This window comes from Sapajus apella, unplaced genomic scaffold (assembly GCF_009761245.1).
Source record: "Sapajus apella isolate SASKATOON/1434 unplaced genomic scaffold, GSC_monkey_1.0 scaffold465, whole genome shotgun sequence".
Classification (NCBI taxonomy): domain Eukaryota; kingdom Metazoa; phylum Chordata; class Mammalia; order Primates; family Cebidae; genus Sapajus; species Sapajus apella.
This window is the reverse complement of record NW_022437401.1, coordinates 6,729-25,377: the sequence shown is the minus strand read 5'-3', so window position 1 is coordinate 25,377 and position 18,649 is coordinate 6,729. Positions and strand designations below refer to the sequence as shown.

At 43.7% G+C, this 18,649-nt stretch overlaps 1 pseudogene; it reads left to right on the top strand.

Annotated features, from left to right (window-relative positions):
• LOC116545969 overlaps window positions 1–1,227 on the top strand; it is a 9,779-nt pseudogene extending 8,552 nt beyond the window's left edge.
• Window positions 1,228–18,649: the final 17,422 nt, after the last annotated feature.

Genomic DNA, 18,649 nt, shown 5'->3' with positions numbered 1-18,649 from the left:
AAGCGATTATCTGCCTCAGCCTCCCAAGTAGCTGGGATTACAGGCACCCACTACCACATCCAGCTAATTTTTTTGTATTTTTAGTAGAGACAGGGTTTCACTATGTTGGCCAGGCTGATCTCGAACTCCTGACCTCAGGCAATCTGCCCACCTAGGCCTCTCAAAGTGCTGGGATTACAGGAGGGAGCCACCATGGCCAGACAAGCCTCAGTGTTTCATGTGATCCAGAACCTCATCACTGCCTACACAGATCTGGGCAAACAGAGAAGAGGTCTAGAAAATCATGTTAAACAAGCAAAAGTCATACTTATGGGATGAACACTTTATGCAGTGGCACCCTCTTCTGTAGCCTCTTCTGGAGGTAATGGAGGTGCATGAGGTCTACAGACTTCACAGGGAAATAGTTTACTTGGCACAGGATTGCTTTGATCAATATATGGCAGCACAGAATGTTGTAAAATCACTTTTACATATTATTGAGATTTTATCTTTATTTATGACAGCCAAACTTGAGGAAATCTGTTCTTCACAATTGCACCAGTGTGCAACCTTGGGATTTTTTCAGGAGATAACATTCTTACTGTGGAGTGAACGAGTATGAAGGCCCCTGAGTGGTGTTTAAGTCCCCTGGCCACTGTGTCCTGGCTGAATGTATACATGCAGGTGGCATCTCTAAATGACTTCCACAAAGTGCTGTTGCCACAGCCTCCCCAGCAAATGTTTACAGATTGTGGAGCTTTCAGATCTCTGTGTGCTGGATGTTGACTGCTCAGAATTTTCTTAGGATGTACTCACTGCTTCTGCCTTGTATTTCTCTTCACTTGAATTGACACAAAAGGTTTCAGAGCATTAGTGGTGTGACAGAGAGAACTGTGTCAAGTGGATGGTTCCATTTGCCATGGTTATAAGGGAGACTGGGAGCCCAGAACTGAAGCATTTCATAGGGATTCCTGCTGAAGGTGCACACAGCATACAGACTCACAGACAGAGCTTGGATTTGCAGGATAAAGTCCAAAGAGGGCCACATCATCTGAACAAAATAGGATTTATCCTCTCCCCATTGAGGTCCTCACCCCTCTCCACAGAGCAGGAAAATGTATGACAGAGGAAAGGGAACACTGTGGCCCCACCAGCATTCTCCACCAAAGACACTTGTGTGGAAGGGGCTGCTCTGCTTTGCTCTGTCCACTGCAGCAGAAGCATGTGTTAGCTTTTACAGACATGTAAAACAAAGGAGGTGGAGGTTGCAGTGAGCTGAGTTCGGGACATTGCACTTCAGCCTGGGCAACAGAGCGAGACTCCATCTAAAACAAAATTAATTTTGTTTGGAGAATTTGTTAATGTAGTGGCCTGAAGCTATGATTTTAAGAAAAAAATGCACAGTAAAATTCTATGTAGCTGAAGAGCATGGTGTCAGTATACGGTCTGTTCCCCGGCCATTGATGGTACCACTGTGCCTTACTAGTGGTCACTGTCCACCTGAAGGCCTAATGTCTACAGCTCCCATCATTGTTATTATTATTTTGAGACAGGGTGTTGCTCTGTCACTCAGTGTGGAGTGCAATGGTTCAATCTCAGGTCATTGCAATGTCTGCCTCCCAAGTTCAAGTGATTCTCTGGCTTCAGCCTCCTGAGTAGCTGGAATTACAAGCATTGCATCATATTTTGTTGGATATTATTGAGGTGGTGGCCTTATTAAGTCTTGTGTTTTCCTTCTAACAATGCTTCAGCATGTGTGGCTACATGGAAGGTAGGTTGAATGAATAAATAAATGACGTGTGTTTTTTTTTTAAAGCTATACCTTTGGATTAGGGCAAACTCTAGCATATTTAAGTGAATTCCCTGAGGAATGTGAACACTGTAAACAGGTGAGTGCATTATTCTCTACTTCCCTCTCTCCACAGATCAGTTGTTCACCAACATCCACCCTGACCCCTGCACTATGAGGCACACCACACAGCACCTGCCCCTCCACCCTCCCTTCTCTTCCCACCTGCCCCTGCCTCAGCACAGCAGATACTCAGAATCCAAAAAGCGAACCTACCCTCCTGTTCTCTGTTTCTTTGTTTGTTTTGTTTTGTTTTGAGACAGAGTTTTGCTCTTGTCACCCAGGCTGGAGTGCAATGGCACAATCTCAGCTCACCACACCTCCCCTGCTTGGGTTCAAGTGATTCTCAGCCTCCCGAGTAACTGGGATTACAGGTGCCCGCCACCAAGCTCGACTAATTTTTGTGATTTTTTTGAGATGGAGTTTCATCATGTTAGCCAGTCTGATCTCCAACTTCTGACCTCAGGTGATCTGAAACCACAGCCTCCAAAAGTGTTAGGATTACAGGCATGAGCCACCATGCCCGGCCTCCATGTTCTCTTAACAGTTTGTAATATCTGGCTGAGCGCAATGGCTCATACCTGTAATTCCAGCACTTTGGGAGGCCCAGGTGGGCAGATCCCCTGAAGTTGGGAGTTCAAAACTAGCCTGACCAACATGGAAAAACCTCGTGTCTACTAAAAATACAAAATTAACCAGGTGTGATGGTGTGTGCCTATAATCCCACCTACTCAGGAGACTGAGGCAGGAGAATTGATTGAATCTGGGAGGCAGAGGTTGTGGTGAGCTGAGATCTGCCATTGCACTCCAACTAAGGAAAGAAGAGCAAAACTCTGTCTCAAAAAAAAAAATAGTTTGTAATATCTTAGCACAGCTTCAAGGAAAGCATGTGAGAACAATAACTCATAGAGCAAGACATCTAGTTAGAGTGAGTGAGTCACAGGGGAGATCTGGGAGGGAAACACTAACCCTTTCATTCCCAGAAAAGGAAGGTTGATCCAGGGAAGGGGACCCCAGGCCTGGATAGTGAGATTATGTGGAAGGGGCTCTGAGGTATTAGGGGAATGGGTCCCTCTCTCTACATCCTCCCTGTGCTATGCTTGGGAGGAGGCACAGTTCATCAGCTGCACAGCTGGGGGAGAAGTCAGGATCCAGAGACAAGGGAGCTGAGAATAATCTGTGTCTTGCTGGTCTGCACAAGGCAGCTCTCAAACTGTGGAGAACACAGTAATGACCAGATTCAGCTCAGCCAATCTCAGCCTTGACACCCTGAGTATTATGGGCAGCCCTTTGCCATCCCCTACCTTCAAATTCAGAGATCACCTACAGCACAAAGCTGCTCCCCAGTCAACTCCTGTTGACATTGGGCCCCAAGGATCACATTCCAGGAAGCTGTGAGCACTACATCAGTGTCAGGGACCCTGTCACCACCTGGAGAATGATAATAAAGAGGACCCAGCAGAGCTTGCAGGAGGAGACTGTATTTGAGGCAGGACCGTGGGATGGGTGAGGAATAGGACCATAGATCCATCCTCTCTATTCCAGGGGTTAGAGATGAGCTGCCCCCGCTGCCCCTTCCTTGCTGGTTTTTATAGAGTAGACCCTCCTGATGTTCCTACGAGGCCAGAAGACCCTGTTAGGTGCCATGGTAGAGGGGGCCCAAGGGTCAATGAATACCTGGTTAATATATTGCTACTAGCTGAAATTAGGAAATTAAACCATTAAACCCAGGACCCAGGACAGGAGGAAAAGACGGTGGAGGACCCTGCAATCAGCCTCCTGGATGTCTGTTTGCAGCAAAGTTCTTCCTTCAGGGTTCACAGCACCCAGTATCGTGATTCTGAGTGTTGCTATCCTGCTGTTCTCATCTGTGAATGGGGCTGGACCCCTACCTTCCTCCAATATAAATAACTGGGAGGATCTGTCCACATACACCTGGTACCTACATATTAGTTAATACCGCACAGAAGTTTGGTTTAATATTTTATGTCTTGTAAGAAATAAACAAAATAGAAGGATGATATTTTTGTTAAAGGTAATTCAGGTTATGTGAGAATCAGATTCCTGGGGCCCTGGGTAACTAATCTCAATGTATAGAATCTTCATGAAGGATCAGGGGAGTACAGAGCCCAGAAATGACCATGACACCTGAAGCTCCCTTGTGTAAAGCTCCCTGCACCCTGGGGCTCAGAGGGAACAGCACAGCTGACTCCCAGGGTCCCCAGCCTCTGGCCTCTACTGTCAGCCTGCACTTTCTCAGCCTTCCTGGCTGCCAAGCTTCTGGTTCCCAGCAGCCTCCCCTGTCACCCTTCTCCTCTTCTGATTAGGGCCATTGGCCACTTGACAGGCAGTTCCCTCCTTGTCAGCCTGCCTGGCTCCCTCTCAGGTTTTGTGGCTTGCCTGGGTTCACCATCCCCAGCTCCAGCAGGAACAGGGGGAAGGGACTCAGCAAGTCTCCCACAAACAATGGGATCCCTACAGGTGAGAAGGGGCAAAGCCATCTCTCCAGCCTCTTCCATACCTGAGAACTTATTGCACATCCCAGGTCCAAGACCAGAGCAGGAAGTAGTGCTAAGCCAGCAATGGTTCCCATGATGGTTAGGATGAGCTTGGAAGGTGGTTCTGAGAAGAGAATGAAAGGGGCCTGGATCATCAGGTCAAAATCCTGACCCTGACACAGGGCCAGAGCAGCTTCCATTGTGCCAGTTCTGTGAAAGGATTCCCACCATATACCGATTTTTGCCCACCTTAGTATAAGGGGTGCATCCAAAATCTGAGTCTGGTCCTCCCCTTTCCACAGTCAAATCAGCATAACCTCTGCTGGTAGAAGCCCTGGGCCCAGAATCTCAAGGTGACTTTCCCATTAGGTCCTGAGTGAGGGTTCACGAGTGCTGTTGGCAGCTCTGAAGAGAGTCAGAGGCTGAGCCATACTGAGTCATATACAGTAGGATTCTCATGGATAGAGAACATTTAATAAGAATCTCAGCCATCGTCTTCCTGTGAGAGATCCAGCAACAATTTTCAAAGTTAAAAATAGGTTCAGGATAAGCAAGTTTCCTAATCTCTAATGCTCTCCTTCTACAAATGTGTCTCATTTTCTGCAAAGCCATTCTTTTGCTTTTAATCTTGGTGATATTATTTTTCAGTTTTAAAAAAGAAAGAAAAACAAAATGCCCTGGAATTAAGAATTTCTTTTTATGCACACCTTTTTTTGTGTGTGCATTGCCTTTCATTCACACTTCTGTGCATTCACACATTTGTGATTGCACTTTTTTGTTTTAATTTAGAATTATTTGTTACTTCGACACTCAAGTTAATATTGCCAATGGGAATTAAGATAAATTTTACATGCATTTTCTCAAAATTCATTACTTGATTCATTTATTCACTCTAAACCCATGTTAACCGCCATTCTTTAAATCTCATCTTTTATTAATGCTTTCATTTATTAATTCAATCATATGCCACTGAAGTTTATAGCAAAAGGCATCAAAGAAGGCAGAATCTTCCTATCTGTACTGGGAGTAATGAGATTAGAAAGATGTGAAGGGCAGAGGGACAAGAGTCCTCACAGAGGCAGACCATATATAATGATACTGGCCTCCCTGGCCAGAAACTGATTTCCAGAATTCAGGATTCAGGGTTCAGGCTTCAGGAGTAAAGCATCCTACTATTTAGAAGGTTTCCTGATCTCTCAAAGCCCTTGCTCATTTGACCAGGGCTAAGAGTCTCACATATTTTGCTTTGAGAGCCCAAGATTATAATATGGCTGTCTCTGGGACATTTCATGTTATAGAAAGCTCAGCAGATGTAGACAAAGGGTCTAGAGGGCACCAGCCATGCTTCCATAAAACTCTCTCCATTACTTATATTGGCCACGTCCTCAGGAATTTAGTGAAATGGCTGTGTTGCCTCTGAGTGGAAGTGAGGGGAGGTCACTGGGTAGGCAGAGATTTTTGAATCCCTGTGTCCTTTCCCTCCATCTCACTTGTGGAAGCCCAAGAAAAAAAGCCACGAATGTCAGAGGTGAATCCAGGCCCATGGATCCATTGTTGTCAGGGAACTGAAGCCAAGTGGCCCAAAAGTAATGAAGTCTATAAGGCCTTGGTCACCTTAAAGCTCTCCTCCATTAGGAGTTGCCTCTCACTGCCATCAGGGACCTCAGGAGTTGGACATGGAATTCTCTGTCATGTCTCATGAGGAGCTGGAGAGGTCCCAGAGCATATAGACCTTGATCAAATTGGAGCCAGAGTGGAGTCAGGCAAAACTCTGCACTGACTCAGAGGCACCGAGTGTGAAATAAAGTCTCCATTCAGAGCTTCCATTAGAGCATCAGGCTCAGTAGCAATTCCTTTCTGCTGTTGCTGTATTTGCCCTGTGACAGCTGGTGCTGGAAGGAAGGAGAAAGAGTTATGTGTGCAGGAAAGCACATGCAATGAGAAAACTGGGACATGATTTATTAGGCAGGAGGGACCCTTTGCTCTTTCATGGTAGATGTGGGACTCTGTCATCTTTGCCCTGATGCCTCAAGTACAGAAGGTAAACTTCCTGCTCTTAGTTGAATGACCAATAATGGGAGCTGAAATTTAGAGAATCATTGGCAGCTTCTGTCCCTCCATTCTCCAGCCCAGTAAATCTATGGCGAGGGCTTAGGGCTTTTGCACTTTATTTTCACCGTGCATTTTCCTTATCTGGTTAAGAAAATAACAAAAAATCTGGTTGGATGTGGTGGCTTACACCTGTAATCCCAACATTTTGGAAGGCTAAGATGGGACGATCACCTGAGATCAGGAGTTCAAGACTAGTCTGGCCAACATGGAAAAACCCCATCTCTACTAAAAGTACAAAAATTAGCCAGGCGTGGTGGCATTAACCTGTAGTCCCAGCTACTCAGGAGGCTGGGGCATGAGGATCACTTGAACCTGGAAGGTGGAGGTTACAGTCAGATGAGATTGTATCACTATACTCCAGCCTGTGTGATAGAGTGAGACCTTGTCTCAAGAAGAAAGAGGAAGAAAAGAAAGAAAGAAAGAAAGAAAGAAAGAAAGAAAGAAAGAACGAAAGAGAAAATATCCAAATGTATAAAAATCAAGGGTTGCAATTCTTGTGGCACCCAGAGTACTAGACTAGACCAAGGGTGTCGTGTACTTATTACTGCTCCACCACTCAATGGCTGTGACCTCAGGAGAATGTTTTCAAGTCATGGAGCTTTTTAATTCATCTGTGAGTCATGGATAAACATATCCATTCTAGTAAATAAATGAGAACATATCTCATCCTTACTGAGATGCAGTGAGGGTCTCTCCTTTACCAAGGAGTAAATGCAGAGAGAAACATGAAAGCGAAGTCATTAGCTTTTAGGATTTAGAGAAGCATGACCTTTAAAAGCAGGTAGAAAATATATAATACTTATAAAGCCCTGAGAAAAATCCACTTTTACTTTAGTAATGATTACAAATAATTCTTTCTCCTAATTTCTAGAAAATTAGGGGAAAAACGCTCTTCAGCATCTTAAGAAACTTAAATACAGCTTGTGATTATGTATCAGATTGGAACCACAAGCTTCATTCTGAGGAAATCTGAAAAGAAACGGGGACATCTCCACATTTCTGAGTGGCGACCATGGGACCCAAAGTGGCTTGGAAATGACCCTTTATCATCTATGCTTGTCAATTTTTAATTTTTAATTCTAAATTCTTAGAAAACCCAGATAACTCATACCCTGGAAAAATTCCATGTCCAGATACCAGGCAGGGTAATATGTGTGGTTTAATTTATTAGGGAAGCCATAACAAATTACCACATGCTGGGTGACTTAAACAACAGAAATTGCCAGACACGGTGGCTCATGCCTGTAATCCAAGCATTTTGGGAGGCTGAGGTGGGTGGATTACCAGGTCAAGAGATTGAAATCGTCTTAGCCAACATGGTGAAACCCCATCTCCGCTAAAAATACAAAAATTAGCTGAGTGTGGTGGTGCATGTTTGTAATTCCAGCTACTCAGGAGGCTGAGGCAGGAGACTTGCTTGATCCTGGGAGGTGGATGTTGCCTTGAACAAAGATCATGGCATTGCACTCCAGTCTGGTCGACAGAGCAAGACTTTGTCTCAAAAACAACAACAAAACAAAACAAAACAAACAAATAAACAGAAATTTATTGTGTCACAATGTCACAGTTCTGGAGGCTTGAAGTCCAAGATGATGGTGTTGGTAGTGCACATTTCTTCTGAGGCTTCTTTCCTTGGCTTGTAGAAGTCTTCTCCCTAGGTCTTCACATGATCATTTCTCTGTATCTGTCTGTTTCCTAGTCTTCTCTTCTCGTAAGGATACCAGTCGCATTAAATTTGGGCCCACTCATATGACCTCATTTTACCTTAATGACCACCTTAAAGATCTCTCCAAATGCAGTCACCTTCTCAGTTACTGGGGCTTAGGATATCAACATGTCAATTTGCAGGGATAGAATTTGGCCCATAACAATCTGGATTATTCTTGAGTTTGTATTTTCTAAAGAATAAAATGAAGTAAATCTCTTGGGCTTGACTCTGTCTCTTGACAATGTGAAATTTTATTCTTGTAATGAGAACAAAAAAAAGGAGAGTCAATGGTTGGTGTCACCCAGAATGTGAGCCCTCCCTAACTCTGGCTGCCCCAAGACCCAGTGCTGTGTCATTTCTGAAAGTCTTGCTCCATTCTACTGATTCTGGCTCCAGTTTTTCAAATGGGAATAGGATTCTCTCCAAGGGGAAAGACTTCTACTGCTGTGCAGGCTTCTTTTCTTTATATTTGCAGAACAAAAATTGCTGATGTAATAAAAAGAATGTATGTGTCAAATTTTTGTGGTAATTATTTTTATATCCTTATCAATACCCCATATTGTGATGGATATGTTGGCTTCATTTAGATGGAAGTGATGTGAAAATGGACCTTTTGAGCCAGGATTTCTCTGGGCCTTTTCATGGGATTCAGTCCTTGCCATGGTGGGTGAAGGGAGAGCTCTTGGTGTAGGGTTTAGTCTTTACAATGAACAATGCTGTTTGGGCAGCAGGTTTAGCTCTGCAAGCTTGAAAGTTATGCAGGAGTGTGATTCTCCTCCCCATTCAAAAGGTCAAGGTAGAGCAGGTTCTTGTTCAGGGTGCAGTGAGTGAGAGAAGGGAAAGTGACAGAGAGCATTCTTTCACCATTTTGTGGCATGCACACATCCAAGTCTCTGGTGTTTTAAAGAATTGAAACTGAGACCTAGACCACTTGTCTGTAAAGCAGAATTGTGGAGGAGGGAAGCATATTATCTCCACCACTGGAGATATTGCTGAAGAGAGATTTGTGAGCCCCCATTTTGCCAAAATGACCCAAAATTTCATCAAAATTAAGTAAAACTGTGGCTGTAGATAATTACTTAGAACTTCAACTCCACACCTACTTCCTAAAACATGGTCTTTCCCCAGGATACTATACGTTAGGAACAAATAGTTCCTTTTCAAAAGATTTACCTTTTTGTTCCCTGTTCTCCAAAGCAAGTTCCTTGTCCTGGAACCTCCTCATCCCTCGCCTTCATCACCTGCTTGGTCAACAACCCTTCCTGCCATTCCCAATCTATAGAAAAATATGCCTCTCCACTTACTTCCTTGTTCCTGACCCTGCAAGTAATCTTTCCTTCTTTTGCAAACTCCAGACATGCCCGGACATGCTTAAACATGTCTCTCTTCATGACTTTTGTAACCAACCTGTACCTCCCTTATTTGGAAATTGCTATACAATATCCAATCGGGGTCAACTTAGACTGTGCAGTCCAATCCCAGCCAATGGGAAAGGGCACAGACGTAGTGACTGTGTTAGGGATAAAAAACCCTGCTCTTCTTTATTCAGTGTGCACTGTAAGCAGCCAAGAGTATGAGTGGCACCCTTCTGCAGAAGTAAATTTGTCTTGCTGAGAAATCGTCATTTAAGTGCTCATTTTTTTTGCAATGCTGAGCAATTGTTTCCAACATATAAAATCACAGGACTTCGACTTGAGCAGTAAGGTGTGATTGTGTTCTTCCTTTCTGACAGATGCGATGTTTTGGATTGTGTGTATTTTCCAAAGACGGCTGCAAAAATATCTTTCATCACACTTGGTTTTTTTAGTTTGACCCACCACTCCCTCATCACGAGGTAAGGTCTCTCCAGCCCCTTAAACATGAGTGGATCTGATATCTGTGTTAGCCAACAAAATATGGCAGAAGCCTGGTTGTGAGGTTCTGGACACTGGTATTAACCATCCTGCCTCCATCTGTTTCCCTCCACTTCAATCCCTGAACCATGGAAAACTCCCAGGCCATTATCTGAGTCCAGCCAACACATAGACCCCTATGAGAGGTCATAAAAAAAATCTTAGTTATTATTTTCATGAATATTCTTTTCTATCCTTCCAATTTCAACTTCTATGTGTCCTAGAGTCACAGTGAGTATCTTGTAGTGAGGATATGGTTAGATTCTTTTTATTCTATCCATTGTGATAACCTCTGAGTTCCGATTGGGGAGTTTAATCATTTTACATTTAAAGTAATTACTGATAAGGAAGGACTTATTTATGTAATTGTGATATTGGTTTTATGCATGTCTTGTAGCTGTTTCATCCCTCATCTCCTTAGTTCCAACCTTCCTTTGTGTTTAGTCAATTTTTTTCTAGTGGCATGTTTTTATTGACTTCTCGTTTTCTTTTGTGTATAGTTTATGTATATTTTCTTTGTCATTACTATGATATTGTATATAACAATACAGTTATAACAGTCTTGAATTGAAATTAACATGAAAACTCTGCTTTTTTTACATTTTTTTCTGCCCCTCATTTTACATTATTGATACCAAAAATTACACCTTATCAGACTGGCAGGCTGGAAAGTCACAATATTGCAGTCTCCATCTCACAATTAATGATATACATTCTCCCTTTCCTTTCTGAGGGAAAAATCCTCTTTTAAACAGGCTTTCAAATCCTAATCCACCCATCCACCCTGGGCACTCTCTGATCTCTGTGGTTCCCGATCTGTCTGAGCAACAAGATTGCTGATGGGGCTTAGAAAATACTCAGGCCACTCTCCAAAATCCCCCTCTCAGGGTAGTATGCACAAGACCAAGGAATCATTTATATAACAAACCCTACAGGCGAGGCTGATGCCCAGATATGTGGGATCCCGGTGTTCTCTCTACTCCAAGTGTGATCTGGAGACCAACAGCAGGAGCTCCGACCTTGTCATAAATCCAGAATCTCTTGCTTGACTCAGACTTCCTGGATCTCAGCACCACATCCAGGTGATTCCTGTGCATACGGGAGGTCCTTGTCCAAGTGTCCTCTAGGTGTGGGGTCAGAACTGTGCTGTCTGCTCTGGGTGTTGTCTGATCAGACCCCTTAGAACTGAAGGTCCAGGGTTCAGTCCTTGCGTTCATTCTTTCCCATAGTCACTGCCTTGGTGCCCTCATCCATGCCTGAGGTTTTAAGTATCATTTATATGGTGGGATCTCCTAAATCTACTTCTCCGGCCCAGTCCTTTCCCCTAAACTCTGGAGTTGTCTGTCCAACTGCCACCCCAGCTCCCTCACTTGCATTCCTAGTAGACATCTCCTCCACTGAGTGCCTGGGATGCCCCTCCTCAGTATGCTCCACATAAAATGTCACTGCAGTGGCCACTCCTGAAGTTCTGTAAGATTCATCCTCCTCCTTCTGGGGTGCGTGTGTTTTACCAAGGCCTCCAACACACTTTCCACCTTCTTTCTTATGTACCCCAATCTGTGACGTTGTCAATGAAATGAACAGATTTAATATTCTGTAGAATGTTCGGGATGTCTTAAGCCTATGTTATAGATGGCGTGAGATTTATAATAGCTCTCAGAGAAACTGTGAATAAAGGTGCTATGAATGTGAATAACTACATCTACTCTCAAATTGGAAAAGAATGCACCTAGCAAATCCACAGCTGCGCACCATGTGTGTGCAGCCTTATCAGCCTCCGCTAGCAGTGATCTCCAGCTGGCATGGCAGCTGCAGCCAAGACTGCTACTTGGTCACGTCTGAAATAATCCTCCTCATTCTTTAGGCCCCATCAGGCTTCTGCAAGGACAAAATACACAGAGATAATAGGGAACCCCAACACCGCCCCTCCTCCTACAGCTCTCTAATGGTGGTGCTACCCCCACAATACCTGCAATAACCTCCACAAGACCTGCCCTGGGATGTAATATCACCTCACATTCAGTTGGGATGGGGGCAGTTTCAGAGGTTTCCCTTTTGGCCTTCAGCCCTATAAGAGCCCGTACTCCACATGCTGGGGACCCAGTGTGGGGGTGACTCCAGCTGCCAGGACATCAGTGCCAATTATGCACTCATGGAATAGGGAATAAACAGGGCTGGGACTATGGGATTATGAGCTATAATGTGTCCTGGCCCCTGAAAACTCCTCTGTGATGGGACATGATGATTCTGTGGGAATCTGAGTATCAGTATCAGCTCACACCCAATGTCAATACTTTCCCAAATTCTGCCCATTTCCCTTTCTCAGTGTACAGTCTCCTGAGTAAATGGCTGTAGGTTCTTTTGCAGAAGAGCTCAGGAATTTACCAAGCATATACTTCCATGGTGTTCCAGGGTCCTTCCTCCTAGGCATATGGACTCCTCCTCTGTCACTAGGATCTGAATCTGAAAGTTGGGTGAGGTCTGGGTATTGAGAATGGATTATGATTTTGTACTGGGTCAAACACCCTCAGCCTCCTGCTCCTCAATTCTTGCTTTCTTATCGTAGATGTCAAGCAGTGCCCTTGCTGGCCAACCTTCTGCTCTGACCCTGGGACGCCGCCCTCTATTCACCTTCCCCACACTCCCTGCAGGTCAAGCTCCACCTTAGCTTCTCTGTTGGGTTGTCATGGAAACCCTGCCGTCTGACATTTGCAGGTCACTGCCACCACTTGATCTCTGTCTCTTCAGGGCCACACCCTCCCTAAAGATAGTAACTAGCCCAACTCTGGGGCCATGTTTCCTATCATCATCCCCATCCTACAGAGGACAACACCTTGACACTCTTAGTGATGTGGGTATCTCTCTCCAGCACCCTCATGAGGGGTCTGATGCAAGGTGTGTCACCTGGGCCTTCTGGTGGGACATGACTCTGGTCGGCCTCTGGCTCACATAATGGTTCCAACCACACACCCACTTTCCTCAGCCTTCTTATTCTAGCCTCTGCATGTTCCAGGGCAACTTAGTCAGGGCTAACTTGCTGAGAGTTAGGCATTATTTTTTCCGGTCTACACAGAGCCACCCAGTAGTGAGTGTGCCTCACGCCCTGGAATCCTCAATAAACCCATGTCCTGAGAAAGTGCCCTCGCTCATCCTTTTTTGTGTGTTTTTGTCTGATTGAATTATTTAAAAAGATTTGTCTTCAAGCTTTGGAATTCTTCCTTCTATGTGACCTAGTATGTTGTTGCAGCTTTCAAATATATTTGGTATTTCATTTTATGAATGCTTTAATACCTGAATTTTTGTTTGGTTCATTTTTAAAAAAAAAAAAATCCGTATCTTTGGTAAATTTCTTATTTATATCCCAAATTATTTTTTGATCTTTTTATATTCTTTTCAGAATTCTTTTGTATCTCACTGAGCTTTTGTAAAACAAATGTTTTGAATCCTTCATCTGGAATCTTGAACATTTCTTTTTGATTAAGATCTATTGTATTCATTCAGGGCTGTCTTTTTTTTCTCTTTTGCTTTTTCATGTTTCGGTATCCTAATGTTAATATTTTTGCATCTGATGTAACAGTCAGTTCTTCCTCTTTTTGAATTTCATTTCACAGTGGAAAATGTTTTCCTGCAGCTGAGTCTATGGTGTTGGTTGTGTGGGGTACTTTGGATTTGGTTCTGAGTGTAGTACATAGCAGAGTACTACGGTCTCTGTATAGTTTCTTTGGCTGCAGACAGTGTTAATGGTATCTGTGATTCCCTCTGTGCATTAGGGTGTGGTTATTAGTGAAGCTGTGGTGAAGATGTGCTGGGGACTGGGATGCCACATGAGAGAGTCTTCAGGCTCCAGTGGTGGCAGAGGCGTGCTGCGCGTTTCTTCTATCTTTGTGCCTAAGGTGGTGTACGCAGGCACTTGTGTTGGTGGTTACCGGTGGGCTGATTCCTGGGCCCCCAGGTGGCTTGCATGGATGCCAGTAGTGGCAGTGGTTGACTGGGTGGGTGGGTGGGATCTTGGGCTCCTACGCAGCTAGCTTTGCAGTAGCAGTGGTGGGCTGATCCTCTGGGTCCCAAGCAGTGCGCATTGTTAGAGGCAGCTGTGATAGCCTGGGTGGGATGCCCATAGATGATGTTTGTAGGTAGGCGACAGCTAAGGTGATAGCACTCAGCCTCAGGAACCAAGGAGGAGTGCTCAGGTGACCAAGGTGGTGGATTGGGTTGAGCAATTCCCAGGACCCTGGGCTATGTTCTCTGTCTCAGTGGGAGGGGGCAATGAAACTGTCTCCTCATCATTAATTGCTGTGTCCACTAGTCCCTTAATTTTCTTTTTGCCTGAAGGACTGAAATGTTGATTATAGTTTAGGCCTGCTCGTTATAATTTTTTTCACTCCTTATATGTCTAAAAACCATTTTTTGGTGTATATATTCAGAGTATGTTAATTAGCTTGATTGAATCATTGCACATGGTATACATATATCAGTACATCACATAATATCTCATGAATGTATTATGATTTGTCAATTAAAATTATACATATATATGTTTGAAAGCTATTATTTTCTGGGAGTAGAATCTAGTTTCATAGGATTTTCCTTTTAGGACTTTAAAGATGTTGCTCATCTGTCTCCTCATTAGCATTGTTTCCAATGAAATAACTGCTGTCATCTTTATTATTCTTATGTCATTTTTTCACTTTCTTTCTTTTTATTATTATTATTATATTATTTTTTGAGGCAGAGTCTCACTCTGTCACCCAGGCTGGAGTGCAATGGTGGCTCTTGGCTCACTGCAATCTCTGCCTCCTGGGTTCGAGCAATTCCCTGCCTCCACCTCCCCAGTAGCTGGGATTATAGGCATCTGCCACCACGCTCGGCTAGTATTTTTAATAGAGATGGAGTTTCACTATCTTGGCCAGGCTGGTCTTGAACTCCTGACCTTATGATCCACCCACCTCGATCTCCCAAAGTGCTAGGATTACAGGCGTGAGCCACAGCACCCAGCTCACTTTCTTTTTTTAAATTTTTCTCTCCTTCTATGGTTTTCTAACAAATGCATGTTTTTTTCACCCACAATTAAAGAGTGAAGTTGAGCAACAATCTATAAAGAGGGCTTTTTGACTATTGGTTGTACATTTTTAGAAACAGTGTTGGCTCCTTGTTTTATTAGGTCAAAGGCTAATTTCCTCAAAATATGCTTATCTTGAAGAAAGTCATAAACAATTTTGTTTGTCATCTTGGGTGAACCATGGTGCCCAGATAGGTGATCAAGCATTATTCTGGATGATTTGTGAGGATGTTTCTTGGATAACATTAACGCATAAAGAGCTAGATTTTGAGTAAAGTAGATTGATCTCTATAACATGGGTGGGCTTCATTCAATTCCTTGAAGGTATAAATTAAACAAAACACTGACCTTCCCAGAGGAAGATGTGACTCTGCAGCAGACAGCATTGGGATTCGAACTGCAATGTCAGTCATCTGACCCGCAAAGTGTTTTCTTCACCCATAAGAAGTGTTTTCTTTAACAAAAAAAGAGACAGAGACAGCATATGGCCATGTGGCAGATTCTCTTTTGGGAAGGAAAACCCATAGCTGGTTGGTTTGTGTACAACATTTGCAAGATGAATGGACAACCTCCTGTTTGGAAGTCCACCACTTTGATCAAAGAAGATAAAACAGGACAGCTCTTGTGGACTGAATTGCAGGGTGTCTTCTTAGCAGTGGTGGAAAAATTGAACAATGATAAAGCTCCTATGTTTCAATTTTTACTGACTGACAGGCAGTGACAAATGGCCTGGCCATATAATTAATCAGGAGATCAATGAAAAACTTGCCTATGAAAAGAATACCTGTATGAGACACAGTCCTATGGCAATCACTATGGTAATTTGAGAGGTTCATTAACATAAGACACCCTGATGTCTGATATGGAGTAGATGTGGTTCTTGCCTGAATCTCATGTCAAGATGTGATCCCCAGCATTAGAGGTGGGGCCTGGTGGGATGTGATTGGATCATGGGGCGGGGCAGTTTCTCATGAATGGTTTAGCACCGTCCCCGCTGTGCTGGTCAATGTCCCTCAGAATAACTTCCTTCCAGGTTTAAAAGGTAATTGAAATCAACAAGCATTTATCTCTAGGGGTTTGCCAGGTGCTCCTGTAATTCCAGCTATGAGAGCGGCTAAGGCAGAAGGATGTCCCTAGTCCAGGAGTTAGAATTTAGCCTGAGCAACATTTGAGTTCACCAGACAAACATATCAAAAGCACATCTCAAAAAAAAAAAATCCACATTTTTCCTTGTGGTGATCACCTGGGTTCATGAAATAAGTAGACACTGGGGCTGCAGCAATGCAGAGATAGGTGGAATCAAGACATATTCCTCTTGCATTCCCCACCTCACAGGCACAAAATACACATAAGAAGTGTTTTCTTTAACAAAAAAAGAGACAGAGACAGCATATGACTATGTGGCAGATTCTCTTATAGGGAGACTTAGAAAATACATAGCTGGCAAGTTAGCCTGATACCAGCAGCCCCAGGAAGCAGCAAATGGGCCTTGGCAGCAACAGATCCTCACCCTGGAGTGGGCATTGCTCAGCTGGTGGTAGGTGTGTTACCAAACTGAACTGGGATCCACTCACCTGGGACAGTAAAAACAAACATCCACACTGCGATTTTGTCATAGGAGAAAGGAGGGCATTTATGTGTAGGGTGCCAAGCAAGGAGAATCAGGCAGCTCACAGTTAAGACAAAACCTCCTTGATGGCTCACAATCAAGGGATTTTTAAGATAGGGGTACATTTCAGGAAGGCAGAGTCACAGGCAACATCATAAATCAATGCATAGAAGTTATACATTGGTTTGGCCTTAAAAGGTGGAATATTCTGATGAGGGAGTTTCAGGTCATAGGTTGATTTAAAGATTCTCTGATTTGCGACTGATAAGGAAGCAAAACTTCCTTACACAGCTTCCTTACACAGTTGGGGGCAGTAGAGAGGAAAGTTCAGGCCTGGCCTCTGGGCTTGACTCTCTCCAGGACCTCAGGAAGAAATTTAGAAGAAAACATGGCAGTCAGAGTTCAGTCCTCAGTTTCCCCTTTATGAAATCTTCCTGTCACTGGATCTATCAAGTGGGAATCCAGGTTTCTGAAAAACAACTCTGACATGTGTTAAGATGTTATCTTCAGTTTCTACAGAGAATCCAATATCTTGTGACTCTAACTTCCTCGGCTATTGTTTTAAGCTATCATTACCTTCTTGCTTATAAGTTCACTCACTTACTTTTTAAGGCTGGCTAGGTGCCTGGAATTTCTCTTGAGGGATTTGAAGATTTTCCTTCATTTCCATGTTGGGAGGCCCTGGCAGACTGCTAAGAGAGCTCCCTGCTTTATCTCAGATGCAAATGCTCGGAGTGCTTTGAGTTATTGCAACCATGTGGACCACTGAGTCACATTTCTTTACACCAGAAAATGCACTTGCTCAAAATGTCCTACAATGGTCAGAGAGATACTCTCCTCAGAGGAAGAGTTCCATAGAGAATTAAAATAGCCCATTGAAACATGGGGTGTATAAGCAAGGGTGGGGAAACAAGCATGAAAGGCGGGCTTACACACCTTCATGAGTGAGCTCACACCTGACATGAGAGTATCTCTCTTTCTCTGGTGGAGTGGGGGAAGGTGCTGGTGTGATCTACATACAATCCTTCCCAAGGTGGGAGGACACCGGAATGATGACTGTACTTCACTTCAACTGGCTTTTCTCATACCTGATGCAGTGGTCTCAGGACTAGGGATGCAAATAAAAGTCCAAAACCAGGAATTATTCCTAAGCAAGAAACTGTAAATATATTTTAAGTCCATTATACAAGAATTCCTAAGGGCTTGGAGAAGTAGGTTGCACCTTCGCTGCATCTGGCAAAGTTGGGGTTAACACTGAATGCAGCTGTAGTGCCTGGGGTCAGAGAGCCAACCAGTTCTCTACCTGCATAACCCTAACCTCTGTTAACTGGAATTGGGAACCATGGGTGACACTTTCTAGAACAGTACTGCTCCTTGCAGTCTAGGCCAGCACAGCAGGAGAATCTAATGTTTCTTCAAAAACTAGAAATGTTTGATAAAAATGAAGAGAAGTAGAAATAATCACTGAGGGTAAATGAATGAATACATGGGTTACATAATCAGGAAAATCCAATGTTACATGAACTACTCAAAAGAGGTATAAGCAAGAGAGGATATTGTGTCTTAGCTCAATTTTCCCAGATGCCTCAAAGGGTGCAGTCATATGTTGCTGGGACTACTCCTGTCTTTGGACTGTACTGGGATAGTTGTTAATGACCAAGGAGTATTCTGGTAATGTTCCAGGATCTTTTCACTGTATGATTCTTCTGGTATAGGAGATCTGTGATTGGTCAGGCAGTGTTTCATGCTTGTAGTTTCATCACTTTGGGAGGCCATGGCAAGAGGATTGTTTAAGGCCAGGAGTTCGAGATCCGCCTGGGCAAAATAGTGACACCCATTCCTAGAAAATATTTAAAAATTGGCGGGGCGCAGTGGCTCATGCCTGTAATCCCAGAATTTTGGGAGGCTGAGATGGGTGGATCATGAAGTCAGGAGATCGAGAC